This window comes from Lycium ferocissimum, chromosome 1 (assembly GCF_029784015.1).
Source record: "Lycium ferocissimum isolate CSIRO_LF1 chromosome 1, AGI_CSIRO_Lferr_CH_V1, whole genome shotgun sequence".
NCBI classification, from domain to species: domain Eukaryota; kingdom Viridiplantae; phylum Streptophyta; class Magnoliopsida; order Solanales; family Solanaceae; genus Lycium; species Lycium ferocissimum.
The window spans coordinates 67,417,102-67,438,617 of record NC_081342.1 but is presented as its reverse complement, the minus strand read 5'-3'; the positions used below and the strand labels follow the sequence as shown (position 1 = coordinate 67,438,617).

Genomic DNA, 21,516 nt, shown 5'->3' with positions numbered 1-21,516 from the left:
ATAAGTTGGTGTTACGTAATATTCATGTTTGATTTGATTTTGTTCCTAATGACAACCACAATTCTAGTGTGTACAAACTATCAAATTTCAAACTAGTGATATTACAATTCGAATCGTAATCTTTCTTTTGTCATTCAGCTATCTTGCTAATTACTTTTTTGAGGAGGAAGAGAAAAAAATCTTATCAGCATGCACTCGCTGTCTATATCAATATAATGAATGTGAAGCATGTGTACATTCCTAATGGTGGATAAAGCACATAATAATAAAGAGACACATGTATGTGCGAGAGAGATAAATCACTAAATTTTAAGGGGTCGTTTGATAGCTGGTTAGAGTTATGCAGGTATTGTTTATAATATATGGATTAGTTATTAGGGAATTTATGTACTATTTTATGCAAGTATTAGTTATACAGGGTTTAGTTATATATGTATAAGTTATTCATGTATTAGTTATTCCATCTTCTATCCTGCATAAAATAATATATAATTTATTCATGTATTATAGTTATGCAGGTTTTTGAATTGCAAAAAATCTTTGCATTAGTTTTATACATGAATAACTTACCTCCTGATCAGCTAGAAAACGTGATATTACTTATGCAGAACTTAATACATGCATAACTCACCTCCAAACTAGCTACCAAACAACCCCTAACAATATTAAAATTATAAATTCATAATTTTAAATGTGTTAAAAGTTAAGCAATAATAACTTAGAAATTGAACCCATTAAATTAAAATCCTCGAATCGCCTTATTTTACATGTATCGTTATTATTAAACAATAGTTAAATTTTTTTGTTCAACCATCCGGTATCCAATCCTTCAGGGACATTTCAATATTTTTGGAACATAACAGAGAAGATTATAGCATGGTCCTGCGCAAGGATGATACATGCAAACCAAGAAATGGTCCCAATTTTTAAAAGGATAATTTGGTATCCAGGACGATCACTAACTCAATTAATCCAGATTCTTGTCGTATATAGCCCATTATTTAAAAAGAAAGAACTCTCTACTAGAAATTTCATCATTCCAAGGCTCGAACCCGAAAACTTTGATTAAGTAGGTCTTTGGTAAACCAAATATTTTTATTGGAATTTTTGGAGTTGGAGTTTAAGATGCATCTGTTTGATTATAGTTTTTACAAAGAATATTTGATTGTTCGAATGTAAGGATAGTGAAAAAAGTGGAAGAAAGAAGAAGGTGAAAATAAGATTTTAGGTATTTTTCAAATTCAAAATACAACTTCAAATTATATTTTAATTTTCATGGCATAGCCCCGATTTTCAAATAAAGTGAAAAAAAGTTTTTTTTTTTAAAAAAAGAAGTGAATAATTTTCATAGCCAAATGGAAGGATGACAAGATGCCATATCATATACTTCGGTGATTTAAACTATAATTAATTAAAATATACATTCTAGTCACACTTTATTACTTTTCGACAATACTATTAATATAATTTGGTAAAAACAGCATAAGTAAATTTTGATCGAGTAGGAGGAGCATGTAATCAAGTTAGGTCATAAAATATCATTTTGAAATATGTGTTCACAGCCCCAAAAATTCCATATGTTATCCGATTGGCCTTTCTATCAAACAAATAGGTGGCATCTTGTACATAGTAGTTGGCATTTGGCAATTTGGTGGGTGGATGGTGAGGTGTATGAGATTGAATTTTGAGGTGGTGCCACGATTCTAAAACAACTAGTGCAACATGTTAGGAAAAGCTGCCAGATAACTACTTATATTTCTTGTATGTAACTCAATCGTCAAGAAAGGAATATAAAAAAGGAAAATTTACTTGTTATAGCTACTTTTACTACCTATTTAATGTTAATAACTACCTTTTATTAAAATTAATAATAATAGCTAATTAATTTTCTAAATTGCCCATTATAGATACAACAGTAACTTCCACTTATCAGTTCACAAATACACCGTAAATAAAGGGAAACGATTTATCTCATCATTTTTTGAAACGCGCGTAATATACTTTGGTTTATACTCTACAGCTTTCCATTAATTTTAGCCTTTTTTTCTCATCGAATCTATCCATTACCATCAAGCACGATTCTTTCATTTTGTGCCGAGATTCGTGGGTGGGCGTGTATTTGTGTAAGTTTTTCATTTTTTTGTGTATTTTAGTCAACTTAATTCTATATTCTTCGATCGTTTTCAAAAATTATAACTTTCAATGCTTAGGGTTTCCCATTTGAGTAGTGAAAATCATCAATTAATGGCGGATGAAAGCACGTACGGTAGGGTTAAAAGAGGTATCCCACATACTCTTCAAAATTTAGATTCCCCTTCGTTTGATTTGGGTATTCTCAAAGAACAACATGATGTTGATGCGACACGGTGAGAAACTTGTTCTTTGAAAGGAGATCTAAGAAAATCCATGATCCTTCCGGTAATCGAAATCCTTCAACTGTTAATTTGAAAAAAAAAAAATGATTTTGATACCGCCACAAAGAGGAGAAAAAATCCGATGTTGCTTATAGTAGCAAAGGGAAAAATGTTGTAGAGACAGATGTCGGAGAACAACAATTAACGATGAACAAGCGGTATTTTTTCATTTATTATATATATATTTTTGTGAATAAAATTATATTGTACATGTTGCTCAAATTCGGTTAATGATTCATGTATTTTTGACCGCATCCGTAAGTATAGTTGCATGTATTTATTGATCCGAACATTTCATTAATAGAGGGGATAGCATTCGTATGTATTTTTGTATTATTTGAATTAGTTTTGTATATGAAACATACGTAGAACTGTGTCATGTATTTCACTAACCATTTTTTTGTTATCAACATATAAAACTATGTATCATGTATTTGTAATTCCTCGCATTTATGTATATACAGTAATTGATGTGGTCCACTGCGCATATCGCAATGTTGAAACACGGACAAATGTGGCAACCGAAGAGCAAGTATTGATTGAGTATGTTATGGGCCACAGAGCTTATTTCCAATGTCCCGTGGCATACCGTTGACAACGTGCTAATACCGGTGAATATACAAGAAGAAAATCATTGGTTATTGGTACTCCTTTCATTCGAGGACAGTATTTTTAATGATGAATTAAATATTTTATCATTAGTTTTTCATTCATTATTTTACCGCTGAATTCTTCTTCTTTTTTTTTTTTTTTTAAAAAAATGTACGAGCGTCGTATGTTTACAACTCGTATCAATCACCGGGCACAACGCGGTTGTTAGGAATGAAATAAAAAAAGCTTGCTACGTTGCCACATTTCCTACATCTTTGGATTCTATGTAAATCAAAAAAAGCATAGATTTGGTGAAAGACCCAAAGATATGCGGATAAGGGACGATCGATATCCTTGAAGTTGTCCATGTTGATAACTGTCGACAAAGCTCTTTGGTAGCACGTAAGTTATAGACATACATTTTTTAAAATATCATAGAGTATCAAATACATGATATATCATATCAATTTATTATTCTTATAAAATACATGAGTTATTTGAACTTGAGATACCTTGTTTAGAACTTGAAACATATATTTTCTAATAAAAGTTTTTTTTTTTTTTTTTTTTTTTTTTTTTGTGGTGTTTTTGTGGCGGCGTATCCGAGTATTTGACATCGGGTGAAAGGATTCCGGATGTCATTGATGCACACACATGCGCGTATGAGATACGGTGCACTCTTATGGGACTACGGCGAAGGCAAGGTTGCGACAATGCAGAGTGATAATGAAGTTCCACCAAGACCGATCGAGCCACCAATCGATTATGACCGTAGACGCAATTGATGTTTGATAAATACTATTCGTGCATTCCATGTTTTTTGTCCTTTTTTTCATTACGTAAAACAATCTCGATGTTTTTAGATGTATTTTGACTTATGTTGGATAATTATCATTTAACCAAAGTAATCTCGTGGGTTTTATGTTCCATATGTTTGAAGTACTTAGTTCCATATATTGTCAAATAAATGCGAAGTTTTGAAAAAATACGGTAAAATGCGACACCGTGAATCCACAAATACATTTATTCACCGAGTTCACAAAATATGTATGTTTTAATTCCCAGAGTTCACAAAATATGTATGTTGTAGATATTTTTTAGGTTAATAAACACATCTTGCGTATTTGATATGGATATTTCATCGGGATCCCACGGACTATGAAGATTTTATCGTGCCTCTTGTTTTATTGTGACTTTGGACCAACTTGAAAACCCTTTTAATTACAAAGTTATGCGGACCGCATCTTTTGTTAGGTGAATTACAAATTTTATGCTCGGACCGGCATACTCTCATGCTTGTATGGGCGGACTTGGCATAAGTATCTGGGGTCGACATAACTTTGATAATTCCTTCACAAAGTTATCTTGGTCCCGGCATAAAGTTTGCCTTTAAAAGTATGCCCCCTATCGGCATAAACTTGTTAAGGATTTACTAAACTTATCTTAGATGGGGGCATACTTATGCCTTATGGGCAAACTTTGCCTTCAAGATATATATGTATTTTTTCAAGCATATAAACCAAAGTTACATGGAAAAGTATTTGTCGCAACCAAATGTCCATCCCGAGATACAAATTCACACTTTGCCTGGCAATACAAAGTGGTTAGCAATTGTTGATAGACTTCGAAATTTGGCATTCAAGTGCCTTTGCATCTGCATCGCGGTGACTCCAAGAAACATTTTCCCATCTTTATTTTGAATGCTCCATCACAAAAGTGGTGCAGATTGTTGGTATGGCCGGGGTACACTAGAAGAATAGGTGGCAAAATGAAATCAAATGGATCTCGCACATTGCTAGACACAAATCAAAGCACCTTTCCATTACTTCTTTGCATTTTTGGTAGCTAGTGGCATTGGTTTGAGAGAAAGGAACATACTCGGATTTCAAAATACTCGGTTTCTTCTGATAGACTTTGCGGAGAGATTGCACAACATATTCACATCCAAGGCAGAACAACTTCAAATGGCAGAGAGCTCTTGCTGCTATGAATTGCTATCCCTAGCTAAGTGTAGTTGATTGAAACTGGCTGTTTTTTTTTTAATGTAATAGTTGCTCCTAGTTTGACTTATACAAGTTAGTGAGTAGGAATTTTACCATGTACGATTGAAGGTCACTTTAACTTTGTCGTAAAAGTTTTTGGATGGAATAAAATAGACTTTTGACCAAAAAAAAAAAAGTTTGCCTTATAAGGCAAAGTTTAAATTTTGTATGCCCTCCCATGAGACTTTGTCTTGAGGGGACTTTTAGTTATCGGATCCGCATAACTTTAACTTTTTTCTTAAAGATTTTATCTTTGGATCCTAAGCATACACTCCCGATTCGCCTTGCGAAATTATTTTTTTATTTTATGCCGAGCGGGGGTTCGAACCCGTAACTTCATGTATTCGCTCATCTTTCCAAGCAAAGGGCAAATAAATACATAATTTTAAGTTGACATTACCAAGACAACTACGATCCTCCAATCCAACAAAATTCCAAAATAAAAACAACTTTATCATTTTTGCAGTATATAATATGTATGTTAGTTTACCAATTACGCATTATTTTTTGATATTGAAAAAAACACCATACGTATCGTGAAAAAAAAATTCAATTAAGATCATTTTGAATGGGACATTCATTTCATTGCAAAAATTTATATAGTACTACAACAAGTGTCAATGGAATTTTTTGACACGAGTGTTCAAATACCTAAATAACCAATCTATCTTCGGTAAAAAAGTTAAATTGATAGGAACACGAGGAAAATTCACTTCCTCGGAGGCTCAAAACTACATGAACGTACATTGTGCCCAAGTTGTCCACAAGTCTTTGCAAGCATGTCCGCCTCTTTCCAAACAACAATTCACTTAAAGGCTTATCACGCCTCTTCTTTGGCCTACCGGGCGGTCTCTTGTATCTTGGGGGCAAAACAACATCCTCCAAGATGTGGTTGGGAATGTTCCATTCACGCTCGTCGCAGTAGAGGATCCATAGGTATATCATATGTCTTCAACACGGTCGCCGGTTTGAACAAATCATAAATACATAGTTCAGTTTACATTGTTCATAAATACATAGTTTACAAATACATAGTTTAGACAGTGCAAAAATACATAGTTTAGATATTATAAAAATACATAGTAGAGCTACTACTGAATTACATTTGTTCAGAAATACATGGTTTAGATATTGAATTACAGAAAAGAAATACATAGTTTAGATTCAGGAATAAAAAAGATATGAACTGGATCTTCGGAAAGTTATTGATGAAAACTTCGAAAAGTTATTGGAACGTGTAAAAGAGAAAACATATTTCAATATAACATACACATATTGTTACACTTCGAAATACTTAGTTTTAGCTTCGAAAAATAAAAGATATGAACTGGATCCTTTTTTTTTTTTGGATTCCTAACAATTCATGTACATTAACATACTTACAATAAGATTACATTATTATTTTCGAATATCGGTGATGAAAGAAATAAAAAAAAAAAAAAAAAACCAAAATCGAAGAAATAAACAACTTTGACATTATGATCCAAGAAAACAATTGAAATCACCTAAATACAAATTGAATATACGAAATTTGTGAAATCAAAAACGGTCTTTTTGCACGAATTACCCGATGATTGTCGTGTTTGTTTTCGCATTTTCGGATGTGTTGAAGATTTATTTTTGAATTTTGAATTTTTACGTTATTGATTGTTGAACAATGAATGGAAGAAGAGAATCGTTTAAGGTAAGGGGATATTACGGCTAATTATGTGGAAAGGAAGTTAAAAAATATATTGAATTCGCATTTAATATCACCACGTTTAGAGGCTAAAATAAAGGAAAATTTGTTCACTTATTTACCGTATGCTCATGTATTTGCTGACAAGAAATACATCCGAAAACATACACAAATCAGCTGATTTTTAGCTACGAATTGTAATATTAAAAAGGGTAGTTACAAATGGTAGGAAGCTACAATAAGGTAGTCATTTGAGAAATTTTACCTATAAAAAAGGTCCTTTCTCTTTTCCTAGTTTCATTTTTCTTTTTTCTCTTTACAAGTAATTGTTGAAATCTTATGAATAATGTTTGGAAATTGTCGAGGCATGTCAAGGACATCATTCTTAAGGATATTTCAGTCGGTATAAGTGTATCCTCAATATTTAATAAGCTATTCAAAAATTAAAAGCACAGAAATTGACAAAGACTTTACAAAGGTAGATAACCCAAGAGATGATAAAGAAAGGAATAAAGTATTTTTTTTCAGTTATGTATTATTCATCTCTCCCACAAAAGAAAAGAATGTGTGCATAAATAGGTGAAGGGTTAAAACTCTGGCTAAGTATGAGTCAATATCTGGTCAACAGATTAACAAGGCAAAGTAGCAGTTTTTCTGTTGCTTCTAAAAACAGACTTGGGAACCATCAATAGGTTGGAGACTCTCACTATGATGAAATTTGAACCGCTTCCCATTAAGTACCTGGGGTGACATCTCCAAAGTTATCAACTGGCATTTGAAGTTTCTATCCACTGAAGGGAAAGCTGTACTCATCAGACATGTCTTATTAGCCTTGAACATTCACACCTTAGCAGCAGTACACCCCACCAAAGGATCCATTGAAGATATTGAGAGATACCTTGCAAGGTTTTTCTGGTCTGGTCAGGTCAACAACACTAAACACCGTTGTATAGCTTCGAATTCACTTTGTGTAACACCTCAGACCTTTAACTTAAGCTTTGACCATGATTCTAGACTTAGAAAACCAAATAAAGAATGTGGGAATTGGAAATTTCCTTACAGTTGTCAGATGGGGATTTACGCCCCAGAATACGGACCATATTTCAGTATACGGGCCCGTATTTCAAATCGTAATTTGGTACCTAAATCACTGTGCATTCTGGAAATTTTATAGTTAAATATGGACCATATTTTGAAATACGGCCCGTATTTGATGGTCGTATTTGGTAAGGAGTTTGTGCAGTGTTTCTGTCCGTTGAGCATGCTTAATTACGGTCCAGGTTTACGGACCGTAATTCAGAATACGGACCATATTTTGGTCTGTATTTCTTAGCCCGCATCAGAAACTATAAACACCTGGTTTCAGTTCTAATTTTATTTTTATAAGTTCCTAAAACCCTGACACGACTTATTTCTCCTCTCCAACCCCAAGAACTCTAAGGTAAGCAAGTTCTACCCATTCCAATCAAATTCTATCACGTATTTAGATAATCTAAGATAGAATTAATTGTTCTTAACCTAGGGTTTTCATGAAAACCCACAAGTAAGGTTTGAGACACAGGCTTTTGGGTTCTTCTCAGAATTTAGACTTTTGGACTGAGGATTGTGAATCAAATAAGGTATGTGAGGCTAACTATCTATGTTAGAGAATGTTCATGATTCTCCCTACACCTCATTCTTCATACTTATTAGTAAATTGACTCAGAATACAGTTTAGCCCTAGTTTCTTGAATAGTTGTAGAACTGCTATCTTCTAGGCTTATAGTTTCAGAATTCGTTCATGGTGATTAATTTGAATAGCATGAACTCAGTACGTAATCAATATAGAATTGTGAATTGTATCTCATGAGTCTCAGTATGAATACTTAGAATTATTATGAAAAGTTACCAGTTTTATCTTCATAATCGAGAATCGGTATCATGTTATCGGTTATATCTCGTCTCGGTGCTTGTTATTGAATACGTATAGGGCGTCGGCCCTGAGATATGGACCTAAGGTCACGATTATGTATACGTATACTTAGGCATCGTACCAGATTTTGCATGCATATTATTATTATTGGACCTAAGGTCACAGACAGTAAACAGGTTATTCATTATTCAGGACAGGGAGTATCCATATCTTTACTTCTCTGTTTCAGTCCAGTTATCAGCATTTCAGTTCAGTTTCAGTTCAGCTTATTATTTCATTCAGTTGCTTTACATACCAGTACAATTCCAGTGTACTGACGTCCCATTTGCTCGGGGCCTGCATCTCATGATGCAGATACCGATATACAGGGTGCAGACGCAGCTCGCTAGGAGGCTTTCAGATTCAGCTAGTCAGTGGTGAGCCTCAGTCAGGGGCGGATTTAGAGGTATCCGAGGGTGTTCGGGTGAACACCCTCGGCAAAAAATTACAGTGTATATGTAGGGTAGATTTTTTGTGTTTATGTACATATATTAACTTTTGAACACCCTGAATAAATGCAAATGGTTAGCTTAAGTGGTCTAGGGTATTCAAAATAATCTCTAGCATTCTAGGTTTGATTCCCATCAACAACATTATTTTTTATATTTAGCTTTTATTATTTTTTTGGAACCCCTGAGTGAAAATCCTGAATCCGCCACTGGCCTCAGTTCTCCGAGACCCTACCTTTATCTTTATATTCAGTCAGTTAGCAGACAGTATTTCAGTATTAAGGTATGCCGGGGGCCTTGTCCCGGTAGTCAGTCAGTATTTTCTTATTCAGTAGAGGCTTCATAGATTACAGTCAGTCAGATATAGTTCTGGTCAGTCCCATAGTTGGCAAGAAATGTGCAAAATCAAGTTTGAAATTGAACAACATATTCTCTAGAAGTTGGGAAGGGGCAATCTTACTTTTTGGTATGATAGTTGGACTAACTTTGGCCCCTTTGTAGCAACTTTCCTGATGATGTTGTTTATGAAAACACTAGAGTTTGCGAAGTTTTTAGAAATGGTGAATGGGACTGGACAACCCTTATAAACCCACCCCCTGATACAGTCAAGACCTTGGTGAACTCTGTTCGCATTTCCCTCAATCAGGACATAGATGATACACCACTGTGGACTCTTAGTGCTACTAGTAAGTTCTCAGTTTCAATCGCCTGGAACTGTTTGAGACAAAGAAATGAGACCTCAACCTTTGACAAAAATATCTGGCATAAGAATATCCCTTTCAAATGACCTTTATGACATGGAGAGCAGCACACAATAGAGTGGCAACAGCGGACAAAATTGAGAGATTCGGTATTGATTTGAGTGTTACTTGTCGCTGCTGTCCAGAACCTTTCATGACTGCTGGAGAGGAAAATTGTGAACATCTGTTTTATAGGGGTCAATTTGAACAGAGAATGTGGAACATATATACTGGCATGATGGGGATCCCTTTCTATGGATTGAACTTAAGGACTATGCTATCTAAGTGCTGGAAATTTCAAGAACAAAAACTCTATAGCTGCCTTTGTTTGTAGGATCATGGCACCTATAATTGTTTGGGAATTGTGGAGGTTGAGGTGTGCTAGCAAATTTGGTAATGAAAAACCACCGATGGTGAGGTCCAAAAGCTTAATTTCATTCAACATTGTCCAAATTACAAAAACTCATTTTAAGGGGGTGGCAGTTGGGAAGACATTCACAAACTCTTTGAGCTCAAACTGGTTGAAAGGTTCTCCAAAAGTGTGTTGTGGATGAAACCAACTATCTCTTTTGTCAAGATAAACAGTGACGGGAGCTTCATATGTGGTGGAGGAGGGGTGGTGAGGGATCATTCTGGCAAAGCTTTGATGGCATACAGCCTTCCTTTAGGCCAAGGGAATAGCAACTGGGCAGAGGCTGTTGCATTACTGTTTGGAATAGAATGATGCATTGGTCAAGGACTCACATCCATTGTAGGAAAAGCCGTTTCCTTACTATTACTCAAATGCATCCAACGTGACTGGACAGTGCCTTGGATAATTGAAGAAACAGTAGCAAAAATCCAAAGGCTGATACAAGATAGAGGAATCATAATTCAACACTGCTATAGGGAAGCCAATCAAATTGCGGATAAAATGGCGTCATTAAGCCAGTAGCTTTAAGAGACACATATCTATACTTGCTTTGATACTATGCCAAGGCAAATCAAAGGTTTACTTAATATTGATGGATGGCAATTATCATCCTTCCCAGTCAAAAGAAAAAGACCAAGTGTCCTGAACTAGGAACCACCTTGATCTTTTTAGCTTTATTACCACTGTAGGTTCAAAATGATGTTGTTGTTTCCTTTTACCCAAATAGAATGGGTCTGAGTCTTGTTTCAGACCCACAAAGTGTGTTAGAGGGCCAGGCTATCCCCTCTTTCTCCAAAGTGCAATGATTCTAATGAATTGATAATAAAATTGTGACTTGGAATTAAAAAATAAAAAATAATAGGTGAAGGGAAATCAGGAGGTTGCAAAAGGTGACATAATTGTCAAATTGTTTCAATGGTTCAAGGCAATGAATATCATGAGTCTAACACTTCCTTTTGAGATACCACATTCACCATTTCTCTAACGGTAATACTTTCCTTTTTCTCTTTTTCTTATTTTGCCAATATCAAAATTTGATGCAAATTAGTTGAAGAATACTCCTATAACCGATTTTACATGTATTATCTAAACTATATTTAATTTTCTTAAATTATTTAACTTATTGGCATTATTGATAAACTTTTGACCTGCATTGCTTGCTCCGCCTACGCTTCTTCTTAATGAATCGTAATAAATAGCAAATCGTAATCCAAGTTATATTCATTGTGATGCTTTTTTGACGTATTTGTTGTTAAGTTAGGAGTGTAAATTTGTACTTTATACAGACCAACTCATGCACCCTAGGGTGCTGCGAAAGTAATAAAACTAACCATTATTTATCGAAAAGATGTTGTAAAACACTCCTAGGCATGCTAAAATCTCGTTTTTAGATCTATTGCATCTTAATGTATACGTAAAATGTTCATAGAGGCGGGATACTAAAGCCATGTAACTTCAATTGATCTAAGTCAGAGGTGGATTAAGAATTTAAATTCTATGGATACAATCTTAAGATTCTTAGCATTGAACTCATTAAATTTTTAAAGTTATGGGTTTGTGTCTACTATTTATTACTACAATTTTAGTAATTTCTTACACATAAATTTATACTCTGCGTCGAAAGTTATGCGTTCAATTGAACCCGTACCTAAATGCTAGCTAGATACGGCTCTGCTATGAACTTCACACGTGGATTATGTCAGCTTCAAAGTCAGGCTCTGCAGCCTAATTTCAGTCCTGAATATCTAAAGCGGGACTCATTGAACAAAAGTTTAAAATCAGATATATGAGTCTAAAGTTAGGCTTCGACAAGCCAAACTTTAAACTCGTGCGTTTGAAATATCAAACTTCATACCTGAAATTTTCAATTTCAATCCCGTATGTTCTAAAGTTGAATATGAGAGTATTAATCATCAAATAATCTATAATTTTCAATCATATCTTAAATAACGGTCCTTCAAGTGGCTAACTGTGCACTTGCCTCAGAATCCATTCAAGTGAGCCAAAGGTCAAGCTATTAAGCCCGCATCAGTTGACCAAAATTAGCAAAGATTAACTATGTCTGTAATATTCACGGAATATCCCCTTTGAACACCGCTATTTAATTTGTATCCAGTTTTAAAAAATTATTTAACCTGTATTTAGTTTCTGCAAACATCAAACCTGCGGTGTCTGAAATATTATATGGATGAAGTTCAAGCATTTCTGGATAAAATTTAGACAAAAAAGGCATATGGTTGAAGTTCAGAAAAAACACGATTGAACATTGTTAGGAGAAAACAATTGAATATCATTAGAATTAAGCCTAACTTTAGACACCGCAGGTATGAATTTGTTCCAAAGTGGGTCGACGTACAAAAGTTTATAGACTTAGGACATTACTTAAACAGTGCCACCAAAATCAAGTATCTGTGCACTTGTAACACCCCGTATCTTTGACCTAAGCTTTGATCATGATCCTAGACTTAGAGAAGTAGATAAAGGATGTGAGGATTGGAATTTTCCTGTTCAGTTGTAAGATGGGCGTTTACGCCCATGAACAGTGACCGTATTTCAGTTTACGAGTCGTAAATCGAGTCGTAAATCAAGTCGTAAACCGTTACCTGGTTACGGACATTCCGGAATTTTACATTGTTAAATACGGACCGTATTTCAGTATACGACCGTATTTCAAATCGTAAGCGAAACCAAGAATTTCGAACATTACGGAAATTGACATTTTGATGTCACATGGTTAAATACGGCCCGTATTTCGTTTTACGACCCGTATTTCAAAATATATTTGGAATTTGGGAAAACTTCCTTGATGAAAGTTGTAGAGCATTGAAATACCTTTCCAACGGTATATTACGGGGGTCAAACGGACATACGTGCAAGAAGTTATGGCCATTTTACTGAACGTAGAGGCGGTCTTGTCCATATTTCAAAATACGGTCAAGATTTCAAAATACGGCCCGTATTTTGAAATACGCCGATATTTAACTGGGCCGAAAAATTTATTTTTCCGAACAGTATATACTCGTCCATATCGGGTTCAAAACATTATTTTCATTCCTTCAAGACCTAGAACGACCTCCTACCTTCTTCCATCATCAAGAACACCAAGGTAAGCCTACTCTAATTATTCCAAGTCAATTCTAATACATATCCTTGTAATCTAAACAAGAAATCATCATTCCTAAAACTAGGGTTTTCAAGAAAACCCCTCTCAAGGTTCAAGAATTCAAGATTTTGGAAATCTTCTTCAAAGCTCAAGTCTTTAATTCAAGTTTTGGAGCGACTAAGGTATGTAGGGTTACTATCTACGTGTGGGAATATCATTGTTCTTCCCCACGCCTCAAAATTCATAAATTATGATTCTCTACTAAAACTAGGGTTTCTATACCATGCTCATGATAACCCTAGGCCTATGTCCATGATTATATTATGCACGAATTGCTATTATTATTCTATCATTGTGTTCTTAATAACTCCATATGATTATTGAGAATCAGCTCAGTAATCCATGAAAACCCATATCTTATATTCCATGGGTTCTTGCATGCATGTTTTAGCTAAAATGATTATTTCATGAATATCCTACATGTCTACAAGTTTTCATGCAACTATATTATATAATTACTTTCATGCTATGATACAAGATACATAAATGCTAAATACAAGGTATTTCATGAAACCACGTTTACAAGTTATTTCATGATATCCATGTACAAGCAAGTTATATTCATGAAAACCATGGGCAGCAAGTGCCACTTATTTTATATGTTCATGTTTTTGGGAGTTGCATTAATTACCGAGAAGGCTTCAAACTGTACCAAACTACGTAGCCACCGTAGGATGAGGATTGCTCCACCCATGCTTAGGACGATCTCTCATAAATGACCGGATCCTTTCATAATATTATTAAATCTCATGTCCCCGGCAAGGTATGAGTGTTCTCATGGGTAGGACGCAAGCAGTACCGGACCATGTTGTTTGTCTATATTTGTCGCTCTCCCTACTCACGATACTTTACACGTGTTATATATGTATATGTACTCATGCTCATGATCATGTTTCGGCCGGTCTACGTTATGTTATTATCATGTCCCATGTTATTTCTTTCGGTTGCTTTACATACCAAGTACATTCAATGTGCGCGTCCCTTTATTGCCGGGGGCTGCGCATTTCACGATGCGGTATTGATATACGTGACGACACATACGCTCGGTAAGACGACATTCGTATCGACCATTGGTGAGCCCCATCTCATTCGGGGGTTTAGTCAACTTTTGTTTTATGATTTGTTATGCATCTAAGGTATCTTGGGCCTTGTACGATAAGTATGTTTTCCAGTCAGACTCATGATAGAGGTTTCATAGACTAGACAAGTCATTTATGTTATGTCAGACATTCGGAGTCGTATAACCATTTTGGCTCATTCATGTTATTTTCGTACTCAGGTTTAAACAAGTATTTTTATTAAGTATTATGACTTACTACGTTTTATAAAGGCTCAATCATGCATTCACGTTATATTCCGCTCATGTTATGCCTCATGATGATTAAATGAAGCACATGTGGTTCGCTCGGTCGCACACGCAAGAAGGCACCGAGTGCCGTGTTTCGCCCGGTGCCATGGTTCGGGGCGTGACAAAACTTGGTATCAGAGCCTAGGTTCAAGTGTCCTAAGGAGTCTATGAAACCGTGTCTAGTGGGGTCACTTTTATATGTGTGTGCGCGCCACACATATTAACAGTTGGCCACCAAGACATTTAAGATTGTCTCAATTCTTTTAACTCTAGATCGTGCAATAGAGCCATGTTCTCGAAATCACCGAACTCATGTGTTGTTTCCCATTACTACCGAATACGCCTAGTCTCAATGGATGAGGAAGATGTAAAGCTAGTGGTTATCAATGTGTTGCTTTCCGATGGAGGCATCAGGAATTATTCTAACTCGTGTCATGAAGCTTAGAGCAGTAAGTAACATTCTCTTTCCATCGAATTTTGAACGTATAGAATGCGTAAGCAGCGAGAAGGAAAATTCGAGACCCAAGACCTACCAAATAGTGCATGGTGTGTTTATCAGGTGTTAATACCCTTTTTAAAACAAGTTTCGGCATGGCAGTACACGTAGGTTATATACCCTATAGAATAAGTTTATATGGATTATCTGACCATGGAGCTACAGTATAAGGATGATGGTTCAGATTTAAGACCCTACAGAGTAACATGTTATGAAATTAGCTGCAGCAATCATAAATTGTCCATGGTAGTTTTAAGCAGGAAATAGCCTAAGAGCCAACCACCTATAATACTAGAAAGTCTCGACTTTTTCAAGGATATATAGGTATATTTTTGCCATATGAACTATGTATATGACTAAGAAGGGACTGAGTGTGATAAGAAAAACCACGAGCAGACGATATTGAATTTTTAGGTATAGTTTTAAATTATTTAAGCTTATTTAGATCAGACCTAGAGAGTATGACGTGAGTAAGTTACTACAAGAAGCAGATATTACTATGAGATAAAAAGATATGATAACTCCCTCTTAGGTTATGTGAGTAAGTATTTATCCCTGATGTGTATAGTATGTTATAATTTTGAAAGTGTATAGGGAGTTTGGGGTTAGTTGTTCCAATTCCTTGTTTGAGACAGATGAAATTTCCCTAAGTGTGATCCATGTCTATAGTTCCGAAGGATAGTATACAACCCCAGAATAGAGTCAGATAAGGAGGAAAAGTTAGAAATAACCTTATGCTTCACTTTAGCACTCAAAGAAGAATTAGATAATGTAATGCTAGCAAGTGGTTAACAGAAGCATGGTAAGTAAGTTTGAATAGATGCAGTGAATTAGAAATTTTCGGCAGAGTTAGTAGAAGTATGATTTGAGTACGTAGTCAAGTTAGCACTACTAAGTGAGTAACTGTCTGAATACACCGAAGGCGTGTTAGAACCCAAAGGGCTTAAGTTAAATTTGAGGTATAGAAATTGGTGAAAGAAGAAAACCATCTAAGCAGTAAGAGATCAAGCAACAGAAGAAGAGCCTTTAAGAATTATCAGAAAAGAGTTTTCCCCAAGACTGACAAAGTCAAGTTATACCAGTTATGTACATTAGAGACTCGTTCATTTAAGTAATCCAGTTTTCCCGGTAAGTAAGACTTGCTTGAAGTAAGCCGAAAAAAAAAAAATATGAGTCATCAGTATGTTAGAGGAACTTAGCAGAATCAATAGATGACCGCTTATCGCTAACTCAAGGGATCCACAAGCTTTAAACATTAGCTTTTGAACTAAGGGGGAGATTGTGCGATAAGGTGCCGATATAAACTATGTGTTTTGTAAGTTGATAGGTGTTAGGGAGATTATGTCAAAGGATCGCGGCTTTCATGTAGCTAAGATAAAGTGTGTGGAATTCGTCTTTTGTCATGTCGCTGAGATCAAGTTTTAGGGCGAATAAGAGGTTTAAGAGTGTAACGTTTCCAATTTCAGAATAATTCATGCACTATGTAGTACCAATGCCCAAACGTACTCTACACATGCATAGCATACCTATCTTATGCCCTTGTTAAAGCTTTACACTCCATGTTTAAGATACAAGAATTAAGTCTCCATACGATAGTAAGGTATGCGAGGGAATGTTCTTTCATGTTTCTCGGATCGAGGTTGTACCATGACCAGGTTAAAGACCGCATTCATGTCTCACGTATCTATCGTGCTTTTATACCCATGACCACGTTCTAGCTTCTAAGTGCTTTCCAAATATGATGTTGATTTTGATAATGATTGAGGAGAAGGTAACACAATAGTTTAAAGACTAAGAATCCTATGGAATGCCCACCCGGTCCATCGAACAAGGTAAAAATGCCTTAGGTAAATGATTTATTTCAACTCCAAAGATATGCTACCTACGTTCGACGTACCGCCCACGACCGACTTCTTTGAGCATCCACATATGTAGAAATAACATAACAATGGGGTTGGTAGGTAATGATAAGGGTAAGTCAAGATGGATGTCCTACCCACGATTCTACGTAACTCGTGCTTATGTTCTCGCTCTTTGTTTTAAAACAACTCGTAGCTTGGCACAAAGGATGCCATTTTCTTTTCCGAAGTACTTATGCCCTGTTTAAGTTCAAGATGACTTTCTACTTATTCCTTAGGTGCTTGATGAACGAAGCATTTATGCCTATGATCCTTGCTTTCATGAGTCTTATTTTATAATGAGGGTGTCGACTTACAGTAATAAGAGTAAACTATGTTGAACCATGTCCCATTCTGTAAGTATAGCTAAGTTCCAAAAGTGATATCTTATCCATCCCCATGTACGTCTATGAGTACCTAAGAGTGAGCCTACAATTGTACTCCACGCAAATCATGCTTAGGTCTTATTAATAGCTCAATACTCATGAAATTAGGTCCAGACGCCACGATATGCATCCATAATGTACTCATGTAAATGTCAGGTTGCTCATGGTCCCATGCCCCATGTCATGCTATTCACGTTTCATGTCATATGAATCACGTTCCCATGTACGCATGTTCCACGTTACGTCCTCCATGTACAATGCACCATGTCATGTCTGTCTCTAAAGCAACGTACCTCATGTGAATAGTACCAATAATTCCTTTTCTCTTAGTCCTCTATAATTCGCTTATGAGAATGAGCAAGATGAGCTAAGGTATTCATAATCATGATTAACAGCTAACAAGATAATCAGAAGTAAGGTGCATTCCTATATTCATAGATATCTTTAATGTACCCTATGGTACTTATCTCGGGAGTATTCTACTCAGATTCGACGTGTTCATGTCATGCCTATGCTAGAGATTTATGAGCACCTATGTTAGGATCATATTCTTGTTATACGACTCAAGTCTGTCGCATTCACATTGAGTTGCGCTTACATTTAAAGCCTAAGTCATACTCCTATCTCATATTATCATGGTGACATACGAACGTCTGTGATTAAGTCTCTAAGTATCCAAATCCTACCCGCGGTTAGTATTCAACCCTCATGTTATAATCATCATGTTTTCGATATTCAGATCTGATGTTACGATATCCATGTTTACACGTATTCGTATCTCATGACAGTTTAGCACTCATGTATTCATGACATCCAGTCTTCGTGTATTTATGTTCCACGTCATCGCGCATCTCACGCCCAAGTAATCATGTCGTGTTCGTACTATTTCCGGTACTCTCATGTCATTCGTGCCTATGCATTTCTTCCAAACCCTATGTATAGTAATCACGTAATCATTCAGCCAATATCCGTGTGTTCAAGCCAGCTAAGTATTTATGTTAGATACATTCAAGATTCAGTAATCACGTTATGTCACATCATGCGTATTAAGATACCGTGTAAGTTGTGTGTTGGTACTTTAGTTAGTTGTCAGGCGTTTGAGAAATGTCGTGAGGGTCCGAATTATGAAGGAAGTCCTGCCATAAATTTTATAGATTCCAGAGTTAGTAGCGTTTCTTAACCACTAGTCATAAATCGAGGACAAATGTTTCATGATTCTCATTCATGTAAGCGCTACTCAGTTTCATGTTCCCCATGTACATGTTTCTATGTAATCACGTATTCAGCTCTCATGATTCATGACCATGTTCCCACGTGACCATGTCAAGCTCTTACGTTTTACGCCATGTTTCTTTCATGTTCATGTATTCAAGTTTTCATGTCCGCCCATGCTCTTAACCATGACCCATCATTCGAGGACGAATGATCCCAAGGGGGAGATATTGTAACACCCCGTATCTTTGACCTAAGCTTTGATCATGATCCTAGACTTAGAGAAGTAGATAAAGGATGTGAGGATTGGAATTTTCCTGTTCAGTTGTAAGATGGGCGTTTACGCCCATGAACGATAACAGGATCGTATTTCGCCATTTACGAGTCGTAAATCAAGTCGTAAACCGTTACTACATCCGGACATTCCGGAATTTTACATTGTTAAATACGGACCGTATTTCAGTATACGGCCCGTATTTCAAATCGTAAGCGAAACCAAGAATTTTCGAACATTCGGAAATTGACATTTTGATGTCACGTGGTTAAATACGGCCGTATTTCGTTTTACGACCCGTATTTCAAAATATATTTGGAATTTGGGAAAACTTCCTTGATGAAAGTTGTAGAGCATTGAAATACCTTTCCAACGGTATATTACGGGGGTCAAACGGACATCTGTGCAAGAAGTTATGGCCATTTTACTGAACAGAGGCGAGTCTTGTCCATATTTCAAAATACGGCAGTATTTCAAAATACGGCCCGTATTTTGAAATACGGCCATTTAATAGGCCGAAAAATTTATTTTTCCAGAACAGTATATACTCGTCCATATCAGTTCAAAACATTATTTTCATTCCTTCAAGACCTAGAACGACCTCCTACCTTCTTCCATCATCAAGAACACCAAGGTAAGCCTACTCTAATTATTCCAAGTCAATTCTAATACATATCCTTGTAATCTAAACAAGAAATCATCATTCCTAAAACTAGGGTTTTCAAGAAAACCCCTCTCAAGGTTCAAGAATTCAAGATTTTGGAAATCTTCTTCAAAGCTCAAGTCTTTAATTCAAGTTTTGGAGCGACTAAGGTATGTAGGGTTACTATCTACGTGTGGGAATATCATTGTTCTTCCCCACGCCTCAAAATTCATAAATTATGATTCTCTACTAAAACTAGGGTTTCTATACCATGCTCATGATAACCCTAGGCCTATGTCCATGATTATATTATGCACGAATTGCTATTATTCTATCATTGTGTTCTTAATAACTCCATATGATTATTGAGAATCAGTTCGTAATCCATGAAAACCCATATCTTATATTCCATGGGTTCTTGCATGCATGTTTTAGCTAAAATGATTATTTCATGAATATCCTACATGTCTACAAGTTTTCATGCAACTATATTATATAATTACTTTCATGCTATGATACAAGATACATAAATGCTAAATACAAGGTATTTCATGAAACCACGTTTACAAGTTATTTCATGATATCCATGTACAAGCAAGTTATATTCATGAAAACCATGGGCAGCAAGTGCCTTATTTTATATGTTCATGTTTTTGGGAGTTGCATTAATTAGAAGGCTTCAAACGACTCGAAACTACGTAGCCACCGTAGGATGAGGATTGCTCACCCATGCTTAGGACGATCTCTCATAAATGACCGGATCCTTTCATAATATTATTAAATCTCATGTCCACGGCAAGGTATGAGTGTTCATTGGTAGGACGCAAGTACCGGACCATGTTGTCGGTTATATTTCTTTGCTCTCCTACTCACGATACTTTACACATGTTATATATGTATATGTACTCATGCTCATGATCATGTTTCGACTCGATCTCTGTTATGTTATTATCATGTCCCATGTTATTTCTTTCGATTGCTTTACATACCGGTACATTCAATGTCTTTGACGTCCCCTTTATTGCCGGGGCCTCGCATTTCACGATGCGGTATTGATATACGGGACGACACGTACGCTCGTAAGACAACGATTCGTATCGGCTTATTGGTGAGCCCCATCTCATTCGGGGTTTAGTCAACTTTTGTTTTATGATTTGTTATGCATCTAAGGTATCTTTGGGGCCTTGTCCCGATAAGTATGTTTTCCGTCGGACTCATGATAGAGGTTTCATAGACTAGACAAGTCAGTTATGTTATGTCAGACATTCGGAGTCGTATAGCCATTTTGGCTCATTCATGTTATTTTCGTACTCAGGTTTAAACAAGTATTTTTATTAAGTATTATGACTTACTACGTTTTATAAAGGCTCGATCATGCATTCACGTTATATTCCGCTCGTATGTTATGCCTCATGATGATTTAGCAAGCCATGTGGTTCGCTCGGTCACATGCGAAGAAGGCACCGAGTGCCGTGTTTCGCCCGAGCCATGGTTCGGGCGTGATGACTTCCCCAAATACCTCAAGTTTTTATGATATGTAAACATATTTGAGGCTTTTTTTTTATGAAAATAAAAATAAAAATTGAGGCTTCACAAATGGACTCAGCCAAAAACAGACTTGAATTGGTCATTATGTGAGGTGTTGGGTCCATGAACGGAAGTCCAAGGAACTATATACATAGGAAAAAAACATAAGTAGGAAAGAAAGTGTAACAATACAATATAAAGAAATAATTCAAAGTTAATACAACATGAACTAGACTTTACAAGACTGCAACCCCCAAAAATTGATGTCACAAGTTATGGGCTACTGTGAAAG

At 35.9% G+C, this 21,516-nt stretch overlaps 1 pseudogene; it reads left to right on the top strand.

Annotated features, from left to right (window-relative positions):
- Positions 1-818: 818 nt before the first annotated feature.
- On the top strand, positions 819-928 carry LOC132031498 (U6 spliceosomal RNA; annotated as a pseudogene).
- Positions 929-21,516: the final 20,588 nt, after the last annotated feature.